This window comes from Lagopus leucura, unplaced genomic scaffold, assembly GCF_019238085.1.
Source record: "Lagopus leucura isolate 7727_CA_CO unplaced genomic scaffold, USGS_WTPT01 132-0_obj-0_obj, whole genome shotgun sequence".
Classification (NCBI taxonomy): Eukaryota; Metazoa; Chordata; class Aves; order Galliformes; family Phasianidae; genus Lagopus; species Lagopus leucura.
The window spans coordinates 43,296-68,425 of NW_024966490.1; the positions used below are offsets into that span (position 1 = coordinate 43,296).

At 44.8% G+C, this 25,130-nt stretch overlaps 1 long non-coding RNA gene across 1 annotated transcript; it reads left to right on the forward strand.

Moving 5' to 3' along the window:
* On the forward strand, positions 1-24,909 carry LOC122192605. Its single transcript, XR_006182648.1, has 3 exons — positions 1-376; positions 21,097-21,196; positions 24,744-24,909. It is a non-coding gene; the product is annotated as an uncharacterized LOC122192605 (long non-coding RNA).
* Positions 24,910-25,130: the final 221 nt, after the last annotated feature.

Genomic DNA, 25,130 nt, shown 5'->3' on the forward strand with positions numbered 1-25,130 from the left:
CACTGAATCTCTGTAGCATACGCTGCCTTTGCACTAGACGCTTGCACATGCAGAAGTGGCCTCTAGATGCTACTGCAATCCAACTAAATCGGACCTTATTGGACAACTCACGAGGAAAAGAAAAGAAAAACAGAAGTCACTTGAACCTGTTTTTCTATACAGAAACAACTCCTCTAAGCCTGTAAAAGTATCCATCCTGCAACCCTGTCCCTTTCCAACTGCACGGCTTCGCTGACCCCGCGGACAGGCTCAACTTGAAAGCGCTGTTCCCAGACTCTCGCTGCAGACGCCGGCGGGAGCTTCGGGCACTTCTGCAGGAGGAGCAGCCCGCTCGCTCCGGGCCCATCCGCACACCGCTCCGCGGCCCTCACTTCAGGTACCTTCGCTTATCCTCGCCGCGCAGCTCGGGGGGCTGCAGCGGGGCGGGCGGGGGTTCGCGGGGCCGCACCTGGCTCCAACCCGGCGGGGGCGGGCGGAGCGGAGGCAGCGCGTCCCGTTCCTCCCCGTCCCTCCTCCTCCTCCTCCTCCTCCTCCTCCTCCTCCTCCTCCTCCTCCTCCCCCCTCCCTGCGGGCCGGCGGCGGCGGAGCCGCGCTCCCTCCAGCCGCGCCCGCGGAGCCCCGCGCAGCCCCCGCAGGTAAGCGCCCGCCGCCCTGCCCGCCCCGGGGCGCCGCTCCCGGCTCCGCGCCCACGGTGCCTCTTTTCCCCTCCACTCGCGGTTGCTTCTGTGTTTCGGAAAGTGGATTAAACGTCGGTGAGTGTCTGTGCGGGAAGCGAGCCGCTCCTGTGGGATGAGCGTCTTTGGAGCTGGCCCGGAGGGAATAATGGGCACTTGTTGGATTGAGGGGCACTAACACTGCTGCCGTTGTTCGGTTACTTAGGGTCCGTCCTGTTCTGTTCTGTTGTTTTTTGTTGTTTTTTTTTTTTCTTTCTCCCTCCGTTACGTCTCTCTTGATCTGGTTGTACCAAGTTAGGGCAGTGGAAGTAGTCCGAACTAAACATGGTTGCCACCTCTCCCTCCTGACTTCCTCGGTCCTTCGGACGATGGGCCCGTGGAGGTGGGATGGGAGCTGCCCTCGCGGGTCCGCGCAGAGGTGCGGGACGGGATAGGATGGATGGCAAACGCAGCGCGGTAGGGAGTGCCGGGGGGTGGAGGGGAGCGCCGGGACAAAGCCGCCTGCAAACTGCAGTGAGAGGGAGGTGGAACCAGGGGGACCCGCTACGTTCCTCATTCTTTTTAAAGACCTGCAGTGGGAAAACCCAGAAAAACCTTCCTTTGAGAACATATGAGAAGTCTTCTGTATAGCCCTTCAGCAGGAAGGTGTTGGAATGTCTAATCTGTTTTTTTTCTTCTCTTTTCTTGTGGATTTCTCGTTGAAACAAGCTCACACCTCTCTGGTTTCTCCTGCATTTAAGTCGTCTGTGAATAAATTAGAAGCCTCTCTAATCCCCACTTCTTTTCCTTTCCTTTTTTTTTTTTGTTTTACTGCTGCATTTTTCCTTTTGTTTTCTGAAGATTCAAGGCAGAGCCTCCAAAGGCAGTGGGTGCTCCCCAAGTGCTGGGGTAGCGGGGCAGCTGCTGCCTTAGACTGCTGGAGACTGTTGCTCCTGTATCTTTTCAAAGAAAGGCTCTGGCATGCAAAGTCAGGTTTGGTGTGCTGTACCATTTGGTCTGAAGTGAGTCACTCTCAGGTCTGAGAGTCGTGTTTCAGTCTGGCAGCCGTGCAGCCTCGTTACTCCCGTGTTAGGATGGGCAGAGCAGTATTAAAACAATATGTGCTCGCAGTTTCAGCCATGGACTGAAGCAGTATTCTGCCTGCAGAGGTGCAGCTGAAGGTCTGTCCTGCAGCACAGGCTGTAGGCGTGCCATGCACTTTTCCTTACCTGATAAGTGCTCAGAAGGTAGTTTGGTGTGTCTCAATTTTATTGTTGTTTTTATTACATACAGCTACTCAAAATCAGATGCTGTCCTTTAGAAAAGATTGGCACTGTCCCATGCTATGCTATTCCACGTGCACTGTGGTTGTTCTTCTTTGCAGCTTCAAGTAACTGAGGAATTACTATTCAGGAATTCTGGAGAGTAGTTTTGTGCTGCTCTTATCACTCCCTACTGCAGGTTGCACTGCTTGGACCCTTGGCTGCTATAAACCTTGTTCTGGGAAGTTACTGGTAACTGCTGCCTTGAGTGGGGGAAAAATACTGACTGGTGTCTGCTTTCTTTCCCTCTCTTCAAAACAAATACTGAGAATGGAATGATTAAACAGCTCTTGAGATGAAACACATGTGCAATGCAAAACTGAAGTAATGCTAGACTGTGTACCCAGCTTCAGTATGTGAACTGGATGTCTGAGCAGCAGGCAATCCTAGCACTGTGAGCAAAGACACTTCTGGCCACGTGGCTTTCATCAGTAACTCTGAGAGAATGTTTTGTAACTAGAGTATAATTCATTTTCTGTTAAGAAGAGGGATAAAATAAATGATCAGTCTTTTGCTTGGTCTTCTGATAAGTGTCCCAAAGAAGGCGTGTGGGGAATCTGGGAAGGAGTGGTGGGGAAAGCGTTCTGATCAGGAGCTGAATCTTAGGTAGGATCTGTGGTAGGGTCAGATTTTACATCGCTGTGATGAACCATTAATAACACCTCAATGAATAGTTAATTGTTTTTTTATAGCCTGTCTGTATTGGGTTTGCTTTGTCCAGTATTCAAGGGTTTAAACTGAAAAGAAAGCATTTCTTCCCAATATCTTTTGTCACTGGCAGACCACCACCATCCAACTTTGAGAACCTGGCAACATTGGTGGTCAGCTGGCTTTGAGCACCTCTAGATGGTGAGATGCCAGCAGCTTGTGAACACCTTCAGAGTGCCATTTTCTGCGTAGATGGCGGGGAAAACAGCCAAAATGCTGAGTGTAGTTCTGTCACTGATGAGAACTTGTTGGTAACCATTGCTTGTGGGCTTGGTGATGGTCCAAGAATGGACCTACAACACACTGAGAGCAGGAACAGGTCGTACTGTGAAGTTGTTGTCCTTTCTGTCGTCATTGCCAAAAACAAATTGGAGTTTGATACGTTCGTGGGAATTCCCCATCTTTTCATAAAGAAACATATGTGTGAAATAAGGTACGCGTATATTCAGCTTAAATGCATGTAAATGAGTTATTTGTACCTCAACTGCTAGAAGCAATGCTAAAGAAAAGAAGCGTACCACTGTTCTACTGAAAGGAAAATAGAGTAAACAGTATTTTGTCCCTGCATCACCTTCAGTTGTTTGTAAACTAGTTCTTTGTATGCAGTGCATTATTTTAGTGCTTCTTCCTGCACAATGAGATACATACATATATTTTTATACCTTTTTTTTTTTTTTGACAGTAGTAGGAATAGAAAAGGAGAGGAACAGTTGAACTTCAAAAAAGAAATAACGTGATTATACAGGACGAAACAAACACAACACAGGAGTTATGGAAAGAGAACTGTAATGGGTCTTTATGTTCTTTATGGTTATTTCTTCAGATTATGTGCCCATTTCACCACTTAGAATTTAATGATGATTTGAAGGGAGAAATCTGAAAGCTCTGATCATGAATGACTGATGGTGGCAATGGCTTGAAAAGGTAGTGATTATAGGTGTGTGCAGCTTTGCTTTCCCATGCATCACTAGGGTGATACTGTAGAAATGCAGCCTGCCTTCAAGGCTGAAAAACATTTTACATTTTGTCTGAGTATCCTTTACAGTTTGCTTCATCAATGGACCATTGATGTCAGTGATCTACTATGAACACTTTTGGATCAGACCCAAGGCTGATGTGTTATTCTGACAGAACTGTGCAATTAGTCCCAGGTAGTCCCAACTGTTTAGTGCCAGCTTGAGTAGTGTGAGTGCAACCACATCCCATGTGGCCACCATGTGACCATTGGAAGAGACCTTCAGAGGTGATTTGTGCACACTTTTCTGCATAGAGGAACAATAGCCTTGCTTGGAGTAGTGTAAAGTCTTCAGCATTTCCTGACAGGCACAGCCTGGAGTGGTTTGTTAAACACATTTTTTCTGACTCCTGCCTTTACATTCGATTGGATTCAGCTTCTTGAGTCAGATAGTGTCAGCAGTTATGTTAGTGCACATAAAGGGGAGAGTGCTGGTGCTTTTAGCCCTGGGCAAGGAATTTCCTCTTAGAAACAAAATGAACACTTCCAGCACACGCCAGCAGCCATGGATGCCACTGTGGGCAAGGTATGTGTGCCTGTGCCAGCGGCTTAGTGGTAGCCAACCACTGTTGCTTTGATGCTGGCACTCGTGAGGATCATGGCCAACAGACCTGGGTGGTGATAGGCCGTGGAGTCAGCTGCTGAGAGTCAGTGGGTCAGCAGGAGAAGTGCCTCCAGATGTGCATGTGGAAGGCTGCATCTCCCTGGGGACGAGGTGGGGTTTGGGCCATGGGTACCGTATTGGAGACAACTGCACTGTAGTTCTGTGCCAGCTCTTTTTTTTTTTTTCTTTTTTTTTAACCTTACTTTAACTTGAGAGGCATTGGAACTTTTTTTTTTTTTTTTTTTTCTTTTTTGGCTTCCAAGTGGCATGAGCTGGATAAAATATGGTGCTTTCACCTTCTATTTAAAAATACAAAGGTGCCAAGTGTGCAAGACTAATACTATCTTTCTGTTTTTGCTTCTGATTGTGGGTAGCAGGCAAACATCTGCTGAAGTCAGGTTTTTGAGCAGTGCTGATGAATTTGATTGTCATGCATGAACTTCATCTCCCAGAAATACACCGGTATGAGTGAGGCCCACGCACATTTTGCCTTTTCCTTAAGAATTTATGTGCTGTAGTGACCCCCTGAGTAGGGTGAATTTCACATGCACCCTCCAGACAGTACACCATTTCTTTGCCAGATAGAAAATGTATTGCACACTGTAGTGCTTGCAGGAGCAAGCAAAAAAGCATTGGATTGACATCAAAGGCAAGATCTTTCTGTACAAAAAGCTGGAAATTTTTAGAGTGGTAAAAGCCTGGCAAAGGAAATGCATACTGTTTTTCATTGTAAGCCCCTCTCCCTCCCTCCCTGCCTCCTCCCCCTCTTTTTAGGGAGTGTGTGTCAATACAAAATGGTGCCAGCACATTATTTATGGGAGCAGTTTCCAGAGACTTTTCTTAGAAGTTATTTGGCCATTTGGAGATGATTGTTCTCAGCCTGGATGGAAAAATGTATGTATAACTAGGACAGTATCCTTTTTCTTGTCTTGAAGAAGCTAGCTGCAGCTCTGTTTAAAAAATAAAAAAACAGTTGAATGAGTACCAAATGTTCACTGCATAGAGAAATTTATATCTTCTTTTGGTGAGTGGTTATTTAAGAGTGCTGAGCTTAACATGAACTCCTTCAAGGAGCTACTGGTGTCTGAGAAGTCAAGGAAACGTGGTACTGATCACATCCGTTTGCCGTGTAGTTGTTTGTATTTTGGGCTAGCATTTGCAGGAAAGAAGGGCTGCTAACACACCATGAGTAATAGCCATGTACCTTACAAGAGCAATCACTGCTGTTTTATCCGTTGTAGCAGGATTTTGGGAAAGGGTGCATACTGATGGATCTCACTGAATATGTCTTGGTCTCTGTGGCTATCGGGTACAGAGCTCTATGAGTTTCCTGGGATGTTCGGGGATGAAAAAGCAAATGGTCAGATGTGCTGTCGGTCAGCATCTCCAGCCAGTGGTTACATCAGGCAGAGGTCAGCTTGCCCCAGAAGCATGGGGGGGGTCCCCTGGGACCATGGCAGTCGTTCACTGTGGTTAGCACATCATATTCCTTTGGTTCTCAGGACTGCATCAGGTGCTCACAGACCTGCACAGGCACATCCATTTTCTTTATCTGATCTCTTACCATGCAGCTATGATAAAATTTGCCCAGCCTGAAGAAGGTACTGTGGCCTTTCAGTACGTAACAGGAGCTTATAAATCAGGAGGGAGACCGACTTTATACACAGTCTGTTACTGATAGGACAACAGGAAATGGCTTTAAACAAGAAGAGGGGATATTTAGGTGAGATGTTAGGATAAAATTCCTCACTCCAGAGGGTGGCGAGGCAGCGGCACAGCTGCCCAGAGAAGCTGTGGGTGCCCCACCCCCATCCCAGGAGATGCTCCAGGTCAGGTTGGATGGGCCCTGTTCTAACCAGACCTGCTGGGAGTCAGCACTCCCATGGCAGACAGTTGGAACTGGTTATGCTTTAAGGTTCCTTCCAACCTAAGCCACTCTGTAGTTCCATGGTTCTGTGAATTTCTAAAGTCCTAACAACTTTAAAATATTCTAAGCAGATAGAAAGGGTTGGGTTGTTTTGTTTTTTGTTTGCTTGCTTGCTTGCTTGCTTGTTTTTTCCATCTGTACTTTGGTGAGAATTTTAATCAACAATCCAGCCAGTAGATGTCAACTGCATGCACTAGATGCCTCTGATGCCTTCTAGTACCATTTCTATGTATATTGAACTAGGTACGTTTCCTATGACTCCCCAAAGAGAGCGGATCTGTAGTTTTACAAGGTATGTACAGTGTGAGATGAGCTGCAGTGAAGAGGTGTTGCTTTGATGTGGTAATGTGGCTGCAGGGTAGGGTGTAGAGGGTAGTATGGCTATGCTGCTTCAGGTTGTGCTTACAGGATTAAATTTTTTAGTACCTTTCTGTCATTGCCTGCTAGTTACCCATATAAAACTAATTATTAAAGGCCAGAAGCATTTGGGAATTTGGTAAGGGAATGGACCAGAATAGATTCAGACTGCGGACAGTGAGCATGTAAATCCTAGAGGGAAGTGTTGCACATAAAATTCTGTACTAATGCCTCATTTATTGTGAATATTGCACTTGGAGGAGGTGTCTTTGCAAATGTATATACAGCTCCGCTTAGGGTGAGATTGACAGGTTTTTGGCAATTTACTGGTACTGGAGAACATCTTGAAAGCTCTTGGAGTTCACATCAGAATGTCTCCAGGCATTTCTGTCCTATGAAGAGAAACCAGGCCAGGGTACAAAGAGCATATTGTCCTCTGTGCCACAGCAACACCTGGGACCTGCTGGGAGTCACGTTTAAGTGACTATTTGCCAACCACAGAATCTTTAGATGCAATCAAGGAGTGAAGGTTTGGCTTTTGGTGTGGGATTCTGGGTTCATTCGGCGGTTTCTGTCCGTGCGTAAAGCTCAGGATGATGGTTAAAGATGATTTGAAATATTGCTACGCTCCTGCAGATACAAGGCCAGTACTCCAACATTCTTTGTGCTTCTCATTCCTTGTCAAGGAAACTGGATTGGTTTATTGTTTTCCTTAGATTCTCATTCCTTGTCAAGGAAACTGGATTGGTTTATTGTTTTCCTTAGACAGGGCAGCAGCAGGGTAGCCAGCTTCATGAAAGTGGGTGTCTGGTTAGATATCCAGTATTCAAGGATTGAACATAGCATGGTAAATAGGACATACATACTGTGCTTGAAAGGTATGTCTGTAAATGCAGAGCTGAGTGGTCACTGCTTTTGCTTGCTTTTCCTCCTAGAATGCTGCAGACAAGCTGCATTGGACCTGCCCTGAGCACAGTGTCTGTGTGAGGCTTTGAGAGCTGTCCCAAACATGTCTGGCCACATGCCAGGTTCATTTTGCTCTTCCTTGGATGGATCTGATAAAAACTTTGCTTTAGAACAGAGCACATCCCCTCACAGAAAGCATGTGAACTGGAGACAGCTCTTGGAGTCAGTCCGGTTGCTGCCCTCATCTTTCAGCTTCTTGCTGATAGCGGTTGTAGCATCCTGATTCAAATGCCCTGCGCAGATGAGGCTGGAAGCTGGCTGAGGCTGCAGGATATTACTGTGATCAAAGCTATTCAGGTAATTAGTGAATAGACTTCAAATGGGTCTCTAGAAACCACTGGATTTTTTGCAGATACTTGATAAAATGTGCATAGTTTGCCACCTGGTTCTCCAAGAAGTGCCTTTCTGTTCCTTGTTCAGGTTGCTTGAGTTTCACAACCAAAAGCTTCCTGAGAGGCTCAGCCTGGAGAAAACTATAGTGGGAGAGCTGTGTGAGCTGATGACAACCTGATGACAGGAGCAATCACATGGTTGCAGAGCACACGGAAATGCCTTAAAACTAATAAGCCTCAGCAAACTCTCCTGCTGGTGTCCTGTATGTTTGCTTCCTCCCCATCTCCTCCATGAAATTTCTTACGAACAGAAAACATTAGCCTGTATTTGTGACAAAGTGATTGAGGGGTTTGGTTGACTCTTTTTTTTAGTTTTATCTAAATTTTTCTTAATGCTATGTAAGGACTGTGTGAAGGGATTCATAAGCAGGATTTAGGAACACAGTTGCTTTTTCCTTTGTCAGAGTGGCACAAACTGCAGGAAGGGCTTTGGTGCCGCAGCTGTACTGGCTGCTTCATGCTCAGGCATCTTCAGGCACGTGGGGTGGGAGGGAGGGGAAATGCCATCCGTAGGAGCTGCAAGGCCAGGTGGTGACACGTATCTGCCCCTCCATTTCTGCGTGGGGTTTGATTAAATTTCTTGTTCCCTCCCCTCTGCCTGTGACTCTGCAGAAGGGACTCTCGCTGATATAAGCCATGTCTCCACTAGAGGGGGGTGCCAGTATAGCTATACTATGTAGCTTTGAGGATTTGGCCATTTACATTGCCTTTGGCTTCCTGGCAGGTATTCTTGCCTGTTGGGTAGGTAGGATATCGTTGGAGCAACCTGGGGAAGTCCAGTGAGAAATGGTTCCTTAGAGCCAGCGCCGCCCACTGGGCTTGGGTACAGTGGACACCCACTCTGGGATGCCCAAACATTCTGGCATGTGGGCAAATGGTGGTACATCCGCCCCTGTGGTCTGGATCCCTTGAACTCCTTAGCTCATGTATATCATCACAAAAAGTTCCAGGCAGTGCTTTATGGTTCGTGGTTTGGTAGCTGTTGGGACAAGGCCTTGCAGTGTTCATTTCTGTGTTTGTACCCTTGCTAATTGAATTCCAATGAGAAGGTTTGAGGCAAACAAATGCACTGCTACATAATTCTAAGGATTTTATCCTTTTTTGTTCCTTAAGAGATGTGCAAAAGCAATGTATCTGAAAAACAGTAAGATAGACTAGGTAGTAGTCCTTGGACACTAACTTTTCTCTCATCGTGTCTGAGCGTTAAAAGCATTCTCTTTGTGTTGGTAGTGGTGGTGTTTTTTCACACTGACTGCATTCTGCCTCCTGAATTCTTGGTATCTCCCAGACATTCTGACTAAGGTGTATTGTTCCTGTTCGACACTAGGATGTGTGCAGAGGACCTGGTCAGAGAAGCTGAGTAATCACTTAAGTGTGGTGTGAATTTATGACAGCCTACTTAATTCACGTGACCTCTTCTATACACTGAAAGCTAAACACAATTTAGAGTTAATCCCTGTTGATTCTTAAAGCGAATTAGTCAAGCTTTGCACTAAGCCTCTGTGTTTACCTGTGTATTCAGATATGCGAAGGCCTGAGATGCATTGAACCTCACTTGATAATAGGCAGGGGAAGGGTCGGAGGGGCAGGTGATTAAAAGCTGGTGTATCCTTCTAGGGCATGTTTCAGAACTCATTTGTGTTTATAAATCTTGAGTTCGTGGAATGATCAGCATGAGCTACCTGAGGCCAAAACCCAATGCTCTGCTGCAGTTCTCCACTAAATACCTTTGGCAGCTGCTACTCCGTGGACACTGTGGGGGAATATGCTGCTTCCTGATCATCCCTAAAAGCTGTTCCTCAAAAACTGCAGCAAGTTGAGGTGGGGTGGTGATGGGGAGTATGGTGCGGACCAGAGGGACAAAGGAAGTCCTTTTGATCCCCACCAGAAAAAAAGCAGCCAGCCCTGATTTTGCATCGTGGGCTCACAAATTCCTGTTGCCTATTGTTAGGAGCAGCGGCTTGCATGGTGGGCAAGAAGTAATTACCTTCCATTTGTCAACATTAGGATTTCTGTTGTCTTGAGTTCCTGGGTTTGCTGCCACTCCATTGTGGCGAGATCAAAGGTAAGATCTTATTTCTGGGTCACTGCTGTCCATCAGATAAGTTTGTTTGTGGCCTTGGGGAAAAAAGCAGTGACGTGAGAACAGGGAATTTAAAACCCACCATTAAGATAATTCTTTCTTGTTGTCAATTCTTAGTTCTTTCAAAACTTCATTCAGCTTAGCTATGCAAAATGCAGTGCCGCAGAAATTGCCGTGATAAGTCGGTTGAACTGACGCTGATGTTAGGAACAATTTTCTGAAACAGCATGACTGCTGTTTGTTTTGTGAGATTGATGAATGGTTGCTGTGCCTGCATTGGTGCTGGCCTCAACCACGTAGAGGCAATGCCTTGCCATCTTCAGTGCACTGTTCTGGGGGGAGTGGTAGGCAGGTTTCTGTTTCAGATACACTTAATTAACCCCCTGTTTGCTCAGCACTGCTCAGGATTCATGCAAATCTGTATTAAGATGGTACATTTGTAATTTGGGGTTTGGGATCTGGCACGATTAGTTGTGGACTTCTTTGGCTTCAGCACTTCCAGATTATTGTATTTTGTGGTCATTCATTCTGTCTGAAGACTGAACATCTGTTCTGTGCATGTGGGTTGGGGGAAGTATTTGCTTTTGCTTTGCCCCCCCTCAAGACTGTTTAGGGAATTGTGACATTCTGTTATCATCCAGATGTTTTTTATCCAGTGAAAAGGATATTGCCTTAACTTCTAAACACAAACTCGTTTCAGAGGAATGCCAGACCAGTACTTCTCTTTCGTGTTTTAAACAAGGGGTGGGTCATGTCAGGTGGGGTTAGCGGATGGAGCTTATGTTGTTGATCTGTGGAAGTGTTGTGTCATATTACACTGTTTTTTCCTTTTGTAAATATGTATTAGAAGGCTGTAAGTTGTTACAAAGAATGCTTTTTGCTGCTTTTCCTGCTGTGGAGCGATAGCTGGAGAAAAGCATCATAGTGTTACATGGTGATGTATACCTCAAGTGTCTGTCTACCACTATCATCCCAATTACTGAGCAAAACAGGGATGTTCCCTCGGAGGGAAATTCTCCCAATTACCTGTGTGAGGCTGTGCCTCCACTTGGCTCAGCAGTGTGAAAGTTGCTGCTTGCTGTCCCAGCAAATGGTTTCAGTGAGCTCCTTGCTCAGTGGTGGTGGTGAATGTTTTTGAGGAGGAGGACAAAAGCATGCAACATGTTATTTTTTTTCACACCCCCACCCCTAATGATGCTGGTGACAGTTGGTGATGCATCATAAATGATGAGCTATCCGTGGTGACTTTGAACTTTACTCCCTGCTAAGTTAAACTCACAAACTCTTTACACACGTCTGTTGGTAAGAATAAACCACTTTGAAAGAGTTTCAGAAACTGCTTGGAAATGGCTTATTTTAGAAGCATTTGTTTCTCTAGAACTCACTACGATGAAAGTGCAGATTATGAAAACATTGTCATGTGACAGCAGATTCCTTGTGGTTGTGCTCTGAGAGAACATCCATGTTGTAGTCAGTTGTTTACATCAAACAGAGCAGATTGGCGTTTCTTTCTGGCAGGCGGTGTCTACTCATTTTTCTCATGTTTTCTGGTGGTCCTTTTATAAAGCTCATTTTAGAGAAATGAGATAATGTTGAAATTCAGTAATGGTTCGTGTTGTTAGCTCTAGAGTTTTCCCAGTCTGCATTGGATGTACTTGAAGGATGGAAATCAGAAATTCTCTTTCAGGGATGTTTTACTGTTCCAGACAATTGCTTCTCGCAGACGGTGACGCTGTGGTCAGTACATACGCTTTAAAGAGCATTTTTGGATGGTTGGTTTTTCTGTTGGTGTCTTGAAAAGATCGTTATGGTGAAGAAGCACTTAATGTAGCCAAAGAAACATGCAAGTTCCTGCCAGCTCCAGACATTGAGGCAGGTGGACCTCAGCACCAAGGCGAGAGTAGGAGGAGGCTCTGCAGCCTGGCTGAGTAGCAAACCAGAAACCATCTCTAAGCAGTTTTCAACTTGCAGGCATTAAAGTAAGCTGTTGGGGAAAGTAGCATTGCTGGTGGGTAATGACTGAAATAAGTCTGGAGGTTCTGGGTGATAAGGGGAAGGCAGCAGACGTGTTGGCTTTTTGGGGGGAACTGGAAGAAAATAGGGGAAAAAAAATCCAAAAAACTGAAGAAGCCATGCAGAAGTTTTTTGAACTTTTCAGGCAATGCTCAGAAAAGGCATTTCACAGAAATGGAAGCTTCGAGAAAAGATGAAGTACAGTTTTGGATTTAGAAACAGCAAGAAAATGCTGTCCAAGAGATGGGTGTAGAACAGAAATAACATGAACGTAATCAGGAGAGGAAGCTGAGTGAACAGTTCACATTGGTGCAAAATGACCTCGGCCGGGGATGTACAAAAAAGACTCTTAAAAAGAGCGCCTGAACGAGGCAGAAGTCTTGCCTAATTGCTAAAACAATTTCAAAGCTTTCAGTCTGTAGCAGAGTGAGAAATTGTGTCCTGTGTTCAGTGGGAAAAGGAGCATGATTCGGTTGTGGACAGCGTGGTGATGGCGCTTGCCCCAGTGCGTCCCAGGATTCTTTAAGCTCGTCTGAGCAGCACACAGAGAAACTTGGTGTGCTGCTGCATGCCGTGCTGTTTAACCTGCAGCTGATGTGAGTCCAGATTTTACCATAACTGACAAGATTTAGGGAGAGCATATTTATGATTTCACATGTTACAAGGCCAAATACTGTGGGTTTGTCCTTCCAAAATGTATTTTCTGTTTATTAGTAAAGTGCAGCATTTGCTTTTGATTTCAGAAGTCGGAATAGTAAAAGATGCAAGTCCCCTAGAATATCCAGAGGCAAAGGAGTTAATTATTTTGGATACAGAAAACCAGAAAGGCCAGGAAAATTCCCTTTTTCCCCCTCTTTTTTAAAATCAGATACAGCAGTGTTTAGTTTCCTGCCTTCGTGATGAGATGTTTATGTGCCTTAGAGAAGACCTTTAAAGTGAGCCTCTTACTGCCCCTGACACGGGAAGGTAAGATGTTTGTTTTTCTCTCTTAAAGATGTTCGTGGTCATTTCCATTAATCTGAAAGCAAATGTCAGGGAGGGCCTAAGGAGCATCCATTCTGTCTCTGTCAACACTGCAGTGACATCTCCCAGCCATCCCCTCAAATACCTTTTGCCACGAGTAACCACAACAGCAGGAAATTATGTGGATATGTGTGGCAGAACAAGTGGGGTCAGGGCTATCTTCAGCCTGGCTGGACCTTTAGCAAATGCTTGGGAAGCGGGAGTCTGCCTGCCTGCCACTGAACTTCATGTGCATAGGCTCAGACTCTTGGCTTGCCAGAATAAACAACAGCAAAAGGAAAAAAAAAAAGAAAAACAGGGCTAGAACAGTTTTGAAAACAGTGAATAGCCTGCAATTTTAGCAGTAATGCGCTCTCTGAAGACCCTTGGTGTAGCCTCAGCAAGGCATCTGGAGGTCCGTCCTGTGGATCAGCATTAGAGGAGCTGAGGGAGAAAGGCAGAAGAGCACAGGTTAATTACAGACGCTTGAACTTGCCTGCCCTTTGGTGGAACCCAGTGCATAGCTGTGGTCAGCCTGCCTTTGTCATCTTCAAAGGGCTATGCGGCTTTGGGGGCAGTTGAGCCAAATTGGCATATGGAAAAGATTTCCCTGCAAGATAAAAGCTTCAGGGTAGTGTATGGTCTGCTGAAATTTCTGCGTTGCAAATTCATGGAAAGAAAATATTTTCCTTCTCATATGTATTCAGATTGATCTTTGATGGGTTTGAGGGTTTTGGGGGAATGGGGAGGGACTCTGATCTTGCCTCAGTGGGATGACAGGGAAGGTTTATCTCCTGACCTACGCATTCTCTACACGAGCAGATTATTTCTGGGAGTGCCGCTGCACGATGCTCCTCTTTTCCTGCTGTAAATGAGTGAAGCTTATGGAAAAGAAATGACACAAGAGTTTTGCTGCTTTTTGGTGAGGAAGGGGGTTCTTTGCAGACCTTGTGAGGCTGCTCAGCGTGAGTGCTTAGGCTCTACCTGGCACATCTCTGCAATCTCGGCCCATCTCTTAGCTGGCCATGGAAAGATTGAGCAGCCGCCTGCAGCACTCATATCATTAATTCTGGAGGCCAGAACAATGATCTCTTCCTGTTTAGCCACAGAGCCCCTATTCAGGGAGATTTGACTGATGTCATTTTTTCTGAAGCATGGGCTGAGCTGTGAGTGCAGGCGATGTAGTTTTGAGATCTTCTGTTGATTGTTGTGTTGTGAAAGGCTCCTGCTGACAGCAAGAGCAGGTTTTTTTTTTTTTCAATAGCTTGAAACAATTTTCTTTCTAGTTCTGCTGAAAATTTTGTCTTTTTCCTTATATAAGGGTAATATGAGTATTATTCCCCTGAACATGAAAGACCGAGACAGTTGGTCTCAGTGTCTCTTCTAGCTGCAAGCAGCTGCAGGCTCCCCTGCAGAACCTTTTTAAGACTCTTTGAGCCATACAGGTGTGAGTTGGCAGAAGGCAAAGTAGAAAAGCTTATTTCTTCTTTTTGCTTTAGTAACACATTCTTGGATTTCTGCATTTTCATCTTATCTCAGTAAGTTAGCTATCTTACACCTGTATTTTTTAATAGATGCTTTTCTGCTGGCTGGGCAAGCAGAAATCAAATTTCCAGGGTGGTGTTTGTTGTTATTTTGGATTGGTTTGGTCTGTATGGAAGCTAAGTGCTGTGGCATGAAGCTCTGTTCTCAGTTATGCAGTCTGTAAGGTGGTGTACAGCAAATGCACTTTCTGCTTTTGCTGCTGGTGACAGCTAAGGTGTGGTTGTGCATGCATTATGCAGAATCTATACTGTGATTGATAAAAGGCAAAGCAAATGCCATGCAAACGCACAAACAGATGTATTGGGTAGGGGCCCTCAGCAAAAACAAAAGCCCCAGTTCTCTGGGAAGAACTGAAGTGCTTCCAAGACAACTGTTGAAGAGTCTTCACTCTGAAGACGGAGCAGCAGCAGCAGCAATGTAAACAGGTTAAAAGATTTCTGCTTTGACATGTTCAATGTCCAGGCTAGGCCCAGACTTGTGGAAGTTGCTGTCCTGCTTTTTTGGCTGTTGATGTCACAAGTGCTTAGATTGAATAAGTCTGAATGAGAAAGCAGATGATGCCCACAGGAGAAGAGGAAGGAGGGGATCTCCATTCTTGTGACCCAGGCCAGGGGGGTTCCTGCTCCTCAGCAGTATGGGCAGCGTGGGTGCTGGAGGCCTCTCATTGCTGGGGGCCGTGCTTCCTTCCACAAAGGCCATGCTGGCTGCCCTGTGGCAGCTCTTCAGTGGATGCTTACCCTGGGCATCCTGTGCCCATTCCTGGAGCCCTGGTCTTGCCCCTCCAACTCCCTGCTTTGGGTGCAGCTGCCAGACGCTGAAGACATTCAAGGTCAGGCTGGTATGAGCACCTGATGGAGCTGTAGGTATTCCTGCTCCTGACAGGGGGTTGGACCAGATGGCCTTTAAGGGTCCCTTTCAACTCCAGCAATTCTATATTTCTGTGAGTCTCTGACTGCAAAACACCATTGCTTTATTGTATTACCAAATAGGAGAAAGAAAGCATCACCCCATGCTGCCTTTCAGTCTCAAGACTCCATTGTAACTGCCAGACTGTTACTAACAAGTTGTTTCTTGATGACAGTGAAACATCTCAAATAGAGCATTATTCTTGTTGCGTCTCTCCCTCCCTTACTTCCTCTCAGCCTCCTTCTTTCCCTTTTAAGCCTTAATGATATTTTATTTAGCTGCTTTGTGTTTTGTCTGTTCTGTCACGTTGGGAAAATAAATCCCTTTTTAATAATTGCTCTGGAAATGTTTGTGCACAAACAATGCATTACTTCACTGGTAGCAGAGATGATCTGGGTGGAAATTGACACTGTTGAATTAACCCAATCAGCCTGCAGAAGAATGTATTCCATCTCTTAAATTGCACCTGCAGATAAATGGCTTTTAAAACCTAAGTGAATTAACCATTTAATACCAAAAATAAATGAATAGTTTCTTTCTCCACCGTGATCTCATGGAAAAATGTTCCTGGGTATGGATTAATTTCCAGTTGCCATTCGGGCAATGTATGTATGGCATTTTAGGGGTGGGCTGTTATTTACATAGCATTTTGCAGTCTGTTATTAGTGCCTGCCAAGGTGCATGTGAAACGTAGTTTTTGCCTCCCATACAATGTGATAGTCTAACAGCAGCATGGAAGACTTTGCCATGTTTCCTGTGGGTGTCTTGGTTGCTTCTGCAGAATGAGTAGTTCTTTGCATTTGTAGTCTGCACTAGATTTTTCAAGTTGAAAACTGACCAAGTGCTTAGGGCTAGTTTTAATTTCAGTGACATGAGCTCTTGCTAGTGGGAAAGAGACTGTGATGTATGTTTCATTCTCCATTTTTTGTGGTAGAGATTGCCCATCACTGTACCTGAACATTTCCATGTGTTAGGTAATTACAACAGAACACATAGAGAGTGAAGTTGGACTTAGGAATGGCCAATAGAGCAACTTTGTCCCTTTTGTTTAGCAATCCCCTTTTAAACTCCCACAACCCCTCAGTAAAACCTCACAAATTCACTTCCCCAGTGATTGCGTTCATTTGGAAGTTCTCTGTAAAAATGGGTGAGATGTGGTAGCTCTGCTACTCCTTGAAGTAACCTGTCCACTGGAGTGACAGACAGAAGAAGTTCTCCAGTGCTGCAGTGAGAGTAATGTTAAATGAGCAGTAGTAATGGGTGCAACTCATGGCATTTGATGGCACTGGATCTGAAGATGTGCTGAATGGTTGCAAGTATTACTGTGGCGTATTCAGTGCATATGTGATATCAGAACTTTATACTTGCCTTCCATGCTGCTAGCGAGAAATTCATTTTTTACTCCAGCAGTGCAATTTCAGATTCACTGCTATTAAGCCAGTTTAGCCAGTGTCATTCCTAGAGTTACTCACATACTTACTGCTACAGTAATGAGTGATGGATGCAAAGACAACCTTTATCTTGCTTGCTGGAGAAAGACATCAGGAGAACAGGCCAAGCTGGTGTCAACCAGTCTGCAAAAACTGCTGTAAGACATGTACTCTAATGCTCACATTGCAAGCAGAGCCTGACAGGTATGGTTAATGTTGTATTGGCTTCTAAACCAGTCACACATCTGCTGAAGGTAAGGCTGAAGAGATCCCTCCTCTGAGACAACAGGTATTTAAGAGGGGAGACCACAGGGGAAGTGTCTAACTGAGAAGAAAAAGGCCAGCAAACTTGCTGTGGTTGTTCAGAAAGATTTAAGATAATAATACAAGAAGAGGCCACAGCATCTGTCCAGAAACTAACTCTTTTCTTTGTTATTATTATTTTAATTTTCTGCTTTTACTAAATGTGGAATCATAGCTATTAACTTAGTGTGATTTTAATCACCAAGCAAGTTAATGTGGATCATGGGGTTTATCTTCATTTGCAGATAAAACGCGTCCTGGAGCAGAAGGAGAAAACAGAAATGGAAGGATGCATTGTAGAGATCATAACCACTTGAATTAATTTGGCTTATCAGTATGCTTTGGTGGACCATTTGGTGATGCTCCATCTTTCACGGAGCTCGTTCTGCAGATGCCTTTGTCACAGTAAACCACATGCAGAACTCACAGTGAGATGCAGCATTCTGGTCCCCAGCACAGAACTGGGCACTTGCTCCTGTGCTATGCAACACATAGGGGAAAGGAGGAGGAACATCCTTGGTGACAGGGAGGAAGATGGCACATGGCTTTTTCTCTGGTTTTAGGTGGTAGAACTGGTGAGTGTGGCTAAAAATGCAGTTTACCAAGGTATGCTGTTTTCACTGAAATCACTGCTGAGAGTGGAGTTTGGAGCTTGCTACAAGAATTTCAGGATGACCAAGAACTTCTTGTCTACGTTTCTGTGTTATGAATAGTTCTGTGCTGGTCTGCTGGGGTAACTGTTTCACTGTTGCTGATACTTCTGCTTGCTTATGAAGTCATGTTAGTATATCCTGGAGGTTTTCTGCTTTTTTCTTTTTTGCTTTAAAGTATATGAAGAGAAGTGTGAAGAGAAGTTTGAAGAAGCTGGCTTGTTCAGATCGTTTAGCTTGGGGAAGAGAAGGCTCTGGGGAGACTTCATTGTGACCTTCCAGTGCCTGAAAGGAGCACAAACAGGCAGGAGGGAGCTGACTTTCTACACATTCTGGTAATGACAGGACAAGAGGGGGTGGCTTTAAACTAAAAGAAGGAAGTTCTAGGTGAGATGTTAGGATAAAATTCTTCACTCAGAGGGTGGTGAGGCCCTGGCACAGCTGCCCAGAGAAGCTGTGGGTGCTCCATCCGTGGAGATGCTCCAGGCCAGGTTGAATGGGCCCTGTTCTAACCTGACCTGTTGGGTGGCAACCAGCACTGAAGCAGGCAGTTGGAACTGAATGATCTTTAAGATCACTTCCAGCCTAAGCCATTGTGTGGTTCTGTAATAAGTTTAAAAAGTTACTGTGAATTTCTGAACAATTTTAAGGAAGAGAATTACGTTGATGTAGATGAATCTGCACATCTGCTATTCGAAGTGCCAATGTCAGAGGTGGTAAAGGCATAAAATAACAAGGACTTAAAAGAGGTAACTACTGTATTTTAGGCAGGGATTCTGATACCTTACAACGTGCAAAAGAAGGCCCGAATTTTTGCAATAGTTCCTAGCAGTAACTATAGTAAAAGAAAGAATAGCAGTACAGTGTCTTCTCTTTTCTTAGAAGCATGAAATTGAAATGAAATTTTTGCCTTTCATTTTTATTTAATGTACCAGAGAGCATATCTATTGTTCTTTTGTTAGCTGAGTGAAACTACTGTAGAGGGAAGCAACAACTCCGTGAATCCATAGTAGATAACAAAAAATTCATGTTTGCATTGTAAAATCATTCTCCCTTTTCTTCTTTATTTTATTTCATTTTATTTTATTTTATTTTATTTTATTTATTTATTTTTTTTTTTAGGAGGAAAACACGATTTTTTTAAACTAAAAGACAAAAGGCTGGAAGGGTTGTGTTACTACCAGCTGTTCCATCCGTATGAGGTGGAGAAATCACAAGCCTTCCATAGACTAAAGCAGGCAGTGAAGTATTAAGCGTGGTAGCATCAAACCAACCCTGTTGGTGCAAATGCACTGTGCAAAGATGTGGCTCAATCTGTTGGATATGAAGACCTTGCAAAGCACAGGGAGAAGCATGACCTGTCTGTTCCATAAATGCTTTCCCTGAAAGTGCTTGAGTGGCGATGCTTCCTCACGAGGTGGGTCATGCTGTTGCCATCACTTAAACAAGTGGTGCGGTGAAGCAGTAGATAGGTAGGTGATCATTACAGCCATTCCCTGGACCAGGTTTCTGTGTTTTCTTGTCTCTTATTCGTGTGTTGAACGTGCTCAAGCTTATAGGCAAGATTTGCGTAGCAAAGGAGGCTGCTGGAGGTGAGCGGTGGCAGATGATGGCTCTTTGGATGGCAAGTCAGAGGATGCCATGTGAAACGTGGAATGTCTCTGGAGCGACATCTGGAAGCGAAACCCCATGTATCAGATCGTTTTCTAATCTTGCCTTTCTAAAAGTTGCTTCAATTTTTTGTTTTATTTTCCTTGACTTTCCTAGCCATCTGGGGTCAATTAGTACTTAAATCTGTCTTCTTTACAACCGCAAGTTGGGCTTTTATTCACTAGAGATGGACAGGGAGAGGAGCCTTGTTTAGCTGCGCCAAATACAGTAGCTTCAAGATCATGCTGAATCAGTATCTCTTGAGTCACCTAATCCAGAAACTTGAAGTCTGTGGAGAGAGGCAGTGGTAGGAAAGGATACTGTGATAAGTATCAAGGCTGAACAACTGTAACAGTGCCAAAAATCTGATATGAACCAACACAGGAGGCAGACCCAAATTCTGAAAACACAGCTGGCTTTTTTGAAGGTCTTTGCAAAAACAGGATAGTTATTTTTGTTACTGCAACGGATATTTCAGAAGTAGTTCCATCAGTGCTTCTCTGGCATGTAACTGCATTTCTCCTAACTTCTTAAAGTAATGACAGAACTACATTGCTCGTCTTTTCTGCGTTCTCAGATGGGTGATCCAGAAATTGTAGTGTTTAATCATAATGTGTTTAAGAGCCACATTTTCATTTGGTAAGATCATTAGTCCATGCATTAGATAGGTGCTACTCTTTCGGGCGTCAGCAGTTTTTAAAACAGTGTGTTACCATAAATGACTTCCTAAATGTTGTATTTATGGTGAAATTCTATTTGCTGGAGTTGAGTACCTTTCATTTTACTAATTTTAAGTAAGTGTTGAATGTCTTTCCCCACTTGGTAGTTCTCTCTGTGGTATCAGCAAAGACAGCAGCATTATCAAGAGAGGACAGCGTAGACTGTTGCATGCAGTGCTTCCAGTTATAGTGTTTGGGAGTGGCATGTGGGAAGCTGTGTCCAGATTTGGGGATTTTTTTTCAGCATTGTAGGCAGTAAGCCATCAAAACCTCATTAGTAAGAAGCCACTCCTGTGCTTTTGTGTTTCGGACTTCCTTTTTAGTGGAGATTACATTTTTGCCACAGTGCTCCTGAGAGGAGTTCATTGGAAGATCCTGTTGCCTTTATTTGCAGTTCTTGAAAAACACGAGACTGCACCCAGAGCTCACACGGGTATTAAGTTAGGAGCCACCTTTGTTTGCTGTGGAAGCAGAGTGCCCTTCACATTTTGTTTCTGCTGAAGGAGCTGGGGTGGGTTGGGGGCAGGGGGAGAGTCCCTTTGTACAGTCTGATCCACTTTCAGTAGGAATGCTTTTCGGAGTGTAACTGTTTGGCATAAAGTCCTCATTGCCACATACCTTATGCTCAGGAGGTTGAATAGCTCCAGTATGGTGCAGAAGCAGTGGTGACCCCATCCTTCATGTCCCCTGTCTCCTTTTGTCTACCCACTCCTACCCATTTACAGGCTTTGTTGGCTGGGCAGAAACAAGGAAGTAACCAATTTAATGGTATGAGCAGCATTCAAGATATGGTGGGCAAACCCTGCTTTGCTTCAATCTTTTGCATCCTGCGTTTTTTTTAATTTTACCAGTTGGAGGCACCTTTTGCCACGCAAGATATGAGCAGAAGAGTCTTCCTTTTCCTGCCTAAAGGAGGGATCAGTGCAGTGCATGTAGTGAAAATGCAACTAGGTGGGTACGCAAAATAGTCACTCCAAAGTGTTTTTCACTGGTCCTGTGTTTTTGCTTTCCTGGAGAGATTATAAAAAGTGACTGCAGACAGCAGATTTTCTTTTTCTCTGTGTTAAAGTACTTGGGGTCTAGTACAAGATTAGGCTTTCTCTGTTCTTGATGTACTACCTGGAGCTAGTTAAAGGCCAGACAGGTTTAAGATTTTATTTTTTTTTCACTTTTTCTCTTCTGTCCTGTGGTAATCCCTGATAAAAACAATTTTATCAGTCCTGCTGGGCAAGCTGGATTCTGAGCATACGCTTGATTTTATTCAAGATAGTCCTCTCTGAAATCTGCGTCATGTATAGTGTATTTTGTTCTCCAACATTTCAGGAACAAGAAAGAAGAATAGAGGAAAAAACGATGAGCTGCTCTAAGGCATATGCAGGGTCGTTGCTACTCATTAGCATGTTTTAAGAAGGATAGAAACAGAGGTCTAATGAGGTGTTATTTGAGTTAGATTTGTGACAGTCTTCCACAGCTGATGACATTGAGGCTATTGATGGAGTTTTACTGGAAGTCACTCTCTTCTTGTTCAAATAGCAAAACTTCCCTGATGGCAGCATTTTCAAGTTGAAGGCTCACATCACTCCCATTTACAAGAAAGGGAGCAGGGAGGAGCTGGGGAACTACAGGCTGCTGGGTCTCACTTCTGTGCCTGGAAGATCATGGAACAGATCCTCCCAGACGACATGCTTGATCCTATGAGGGATGAGCGTGTGATCTGAGACAGCCAGCACGGCTTCACCAGGGGAAGGTCATGCTTTACCACTCTAGTGGACTTCTGTGATGGAATGATGGCATCAGTGGACAAAGGAAAGGCGACTGATGTCCTTTACCTGGACTTGAGCAAGGCCTTTGACATGGTCCCCCACCACATCCTTATCTCCAAATTGGAGGGATGTGGATTTGATGGCTGGACCACTCAGTGGATAAGGATTTGCTTGAAAGGCCGCAGACACAGGGTGGTCATTAATGGCTCTAATGACTCTAATGGAGTCCAGGTGGAGGCTAGTAATGAGTGGTGTCCCCCAGGGGTCTGTCTTGGGACCAGTGCTCTTTAACATCTTTATCACTGACATCGATGACGGAATCCAGTGCACCCTCAGCAAGCTTGCTGATGACACCAAGCTGAGTGGTGCAGTTGACATGGTGGAAGGAAGGGATGCCATTCAGAGGGACCTCGAGAGGCTGGAAAGATGGGCCAAGGTGAACCTGATGAGGTTCAACACAGCAAAGTGCAAGGTTTTGCATTCGGGTCATAGGAATCCCAGGCATCCATAGAGACTGGAAGGAGAAATCCTTGAGAGCAGCCCTGCAGGGAAGGACCAGGGGGTCTTGATAGATGAAAAGCTTAACATGAGCCAGCAGTGTGCTCTTGCAGCTCAAAAAGCAAATGGTATCCTGGGCTCCAGAAGAGTGGTGGCCAGCAGGGACAGGGAGGTGATTGTCCCCCTCTACTCTGCTCTTGGGAGGCCCCATCTGCAGTACAGTGTCCAGGTCTGGAGCCCCCAGTACAAGAAAGCTGTTGGACAGGGTCCAGAGCCACAGAGATTATCAGAGGACTGGAGCACTTCCCCTACAAAGACAGGCTGAGGGAGCTGGGCTTGTTCAGCCTGTACAAAAGAAGGCTGTGGGGTGACCTCATTGCGGCCTTTCAGTACCTAAAGGGAGCCTACAAACAGGAGGGGAATCAACTCTTGGAAAGGGTCGATAACTGCAGGACAAGGGGAAATGGCTTTAACTTGAGTGAGGGAAGATTTAGGTTGAATGTCAGGAAGAAGCTCTTTACTCTGAGAGTGGTGAGGTGCTGGCACAGGCTGCCCAGAGAGGCTGTGGATGCCCCGTCCCTGGAGGTGTTCAAGGCCAGGTTGGTTGGGACCCTGGGCAGCATGGTCTAGCATTAAATGGGGAGGTTGGCGGCCCTGCATGTGGCAGGGGGGTTGGAGATTCATGAGGGTCCCTTCCAACCCTGGCCATTTTGTGATTCTGTGATATTACAGTGGTGTTTCCTTCATCTGTCAGGCACAGAGCTAAAAATCAGTGAATTTCAGAAAATAGGCCAAAAGTCTGTTTTGAAATGGAAATGGGAAGCCTGAAAGATCTGCCGTGTGGTTCTTTGATTTCCAGTGAAGGTTTTCTTGGAGGAATGATAAATCTCCATTTTCTGTCCTCTGCATGAGCATAGTGGTAAAAATTTGGAGCAAGGAGTGGAAAGAATGAAAGGCTGCTAGCAAGAGATGAGTAAGAAGGAATAGGGGTCACTGGAAAGCTATATAAAGATGGGAAAAATGATCCTAGAGCTTGGAAGACGAGCCAGGCAGCTACAAGTGATGTCAGGCATGCTGGGTTGTGTTGAAATGTGAAGCAGGCATTTGAAGATAATGCTTTTGGAGAAGGAGGAGTAATTTCCAGGGTGGTGTGTGAAGGCTGAGTTTGGACACATGGGCACACAAAAAGACAAAATCAACTCACAAGAGCATGTGGAGTGCAGCTTATCTGCTCTGTCTTGGCTGTGTAAGTATGGGCTGGCTTTGAGAAAAGGGACCAAAGGCCGGGAAAGCTGCTAGCTTTGGCTGTGTGCTTGCACCATGGTCTGAGTTTGAAAAATACCGGTTAGATCAGGGTTCATTTTAGGTGTATTTGATGAGGACTGACTACGCTTTGCGGGGGTGGTTTTCCACCGTGACTTACAGAGTAGGAAGTGGTAGATGCTATGAGCAATAGATCTTTCTCCCAAGTCCTTTCTGGTGGCTCGTCTGTGGGCTGCATTGTGTACGTCTTGCATAACTGTGGAAAAAAATTAATAGCTGCAGTAGCAAAAGTCTGGAGTTTTTAAGTGGGCTTTATTTCGTGGCCATTTGCAGTTTTCTACCTTTTTGTTTGGTTTCCTTTGCATATAGGAATAGATACATAGAGTGAAACTGATCTAAGCCTTGATAAACATGATAGCTAAGAAAATAACTTGTTTTGTTGTATCATCTCATCAGCCTTTACATACCAGTTCAGTATATTCACCCACAGTACGTATCTGTCAGAAAGAATAAGTACGATTGAAACTCACCTACAATAAGTTTGTCATAATCCTTAAGCTGAAGAATGTTTGTGATCACTGAAAGGTAAGACATAGCAGTTGAGAACCTGAGGGTAATCTTCTGTGAGGTTCTCCTTTTGTTCCTCTAAGTGGAGAAAAAATATTACTGTTAATGTAGCGCTCTCAAGTGACCATCTTTGCTTAGAAATGTGTGCGGGGTCTGCACATTAGTCTTCTTGCTGTGTGCAGTTTCTGTGAGTTCTAGTTTGTGTGGTCAAGTGGATTGTTTTGCTGTTCTGGACTAAATGACATGGTGCCCTTTGAAACTCCTCCTGTGAGTCTACTGTAAATGGCCATGTGAGCCAGTTGGCTGTACAAACTCCCAGGCTAGTTTTGTAGCAGCTCAGGGGCTTGGGTGTTGACTGCATACCCAGCTCTCATGTTATTCTCAACCATATTTTTTCTTCTTGCCAGGAGCAAATGCCAGCATGACTGGGATCTGAGGAGGCATCTCCGTGTTCTTACCAGAAGTTTGTGGCTCCAGAGGAGGGGTGCAAGGACAGCAGGAACATTTTGAGCTAAAATGGATATCCCCACCGATTTGGTGCCATCCTCCATGATGTCACAGCCTGAGGTGATCGAGGTGAGGAGATCACAATGAAACTCAGGCAGCCAAGCTGTCTGAACCTCTTTTTTATTTCCCCAATGAATCTCTGCTTCTTTTTTTTTTCTCTCTCAGTTTTGAGTCATCGAGGGAATTTTCCCTGAAACATTGTATTAAAGACATTCATCATTTCCTAAGAATGTTGTTATACTTTGAGGCATGACACTGTATTATACTGCTATTTGTAGAAGAAAAGA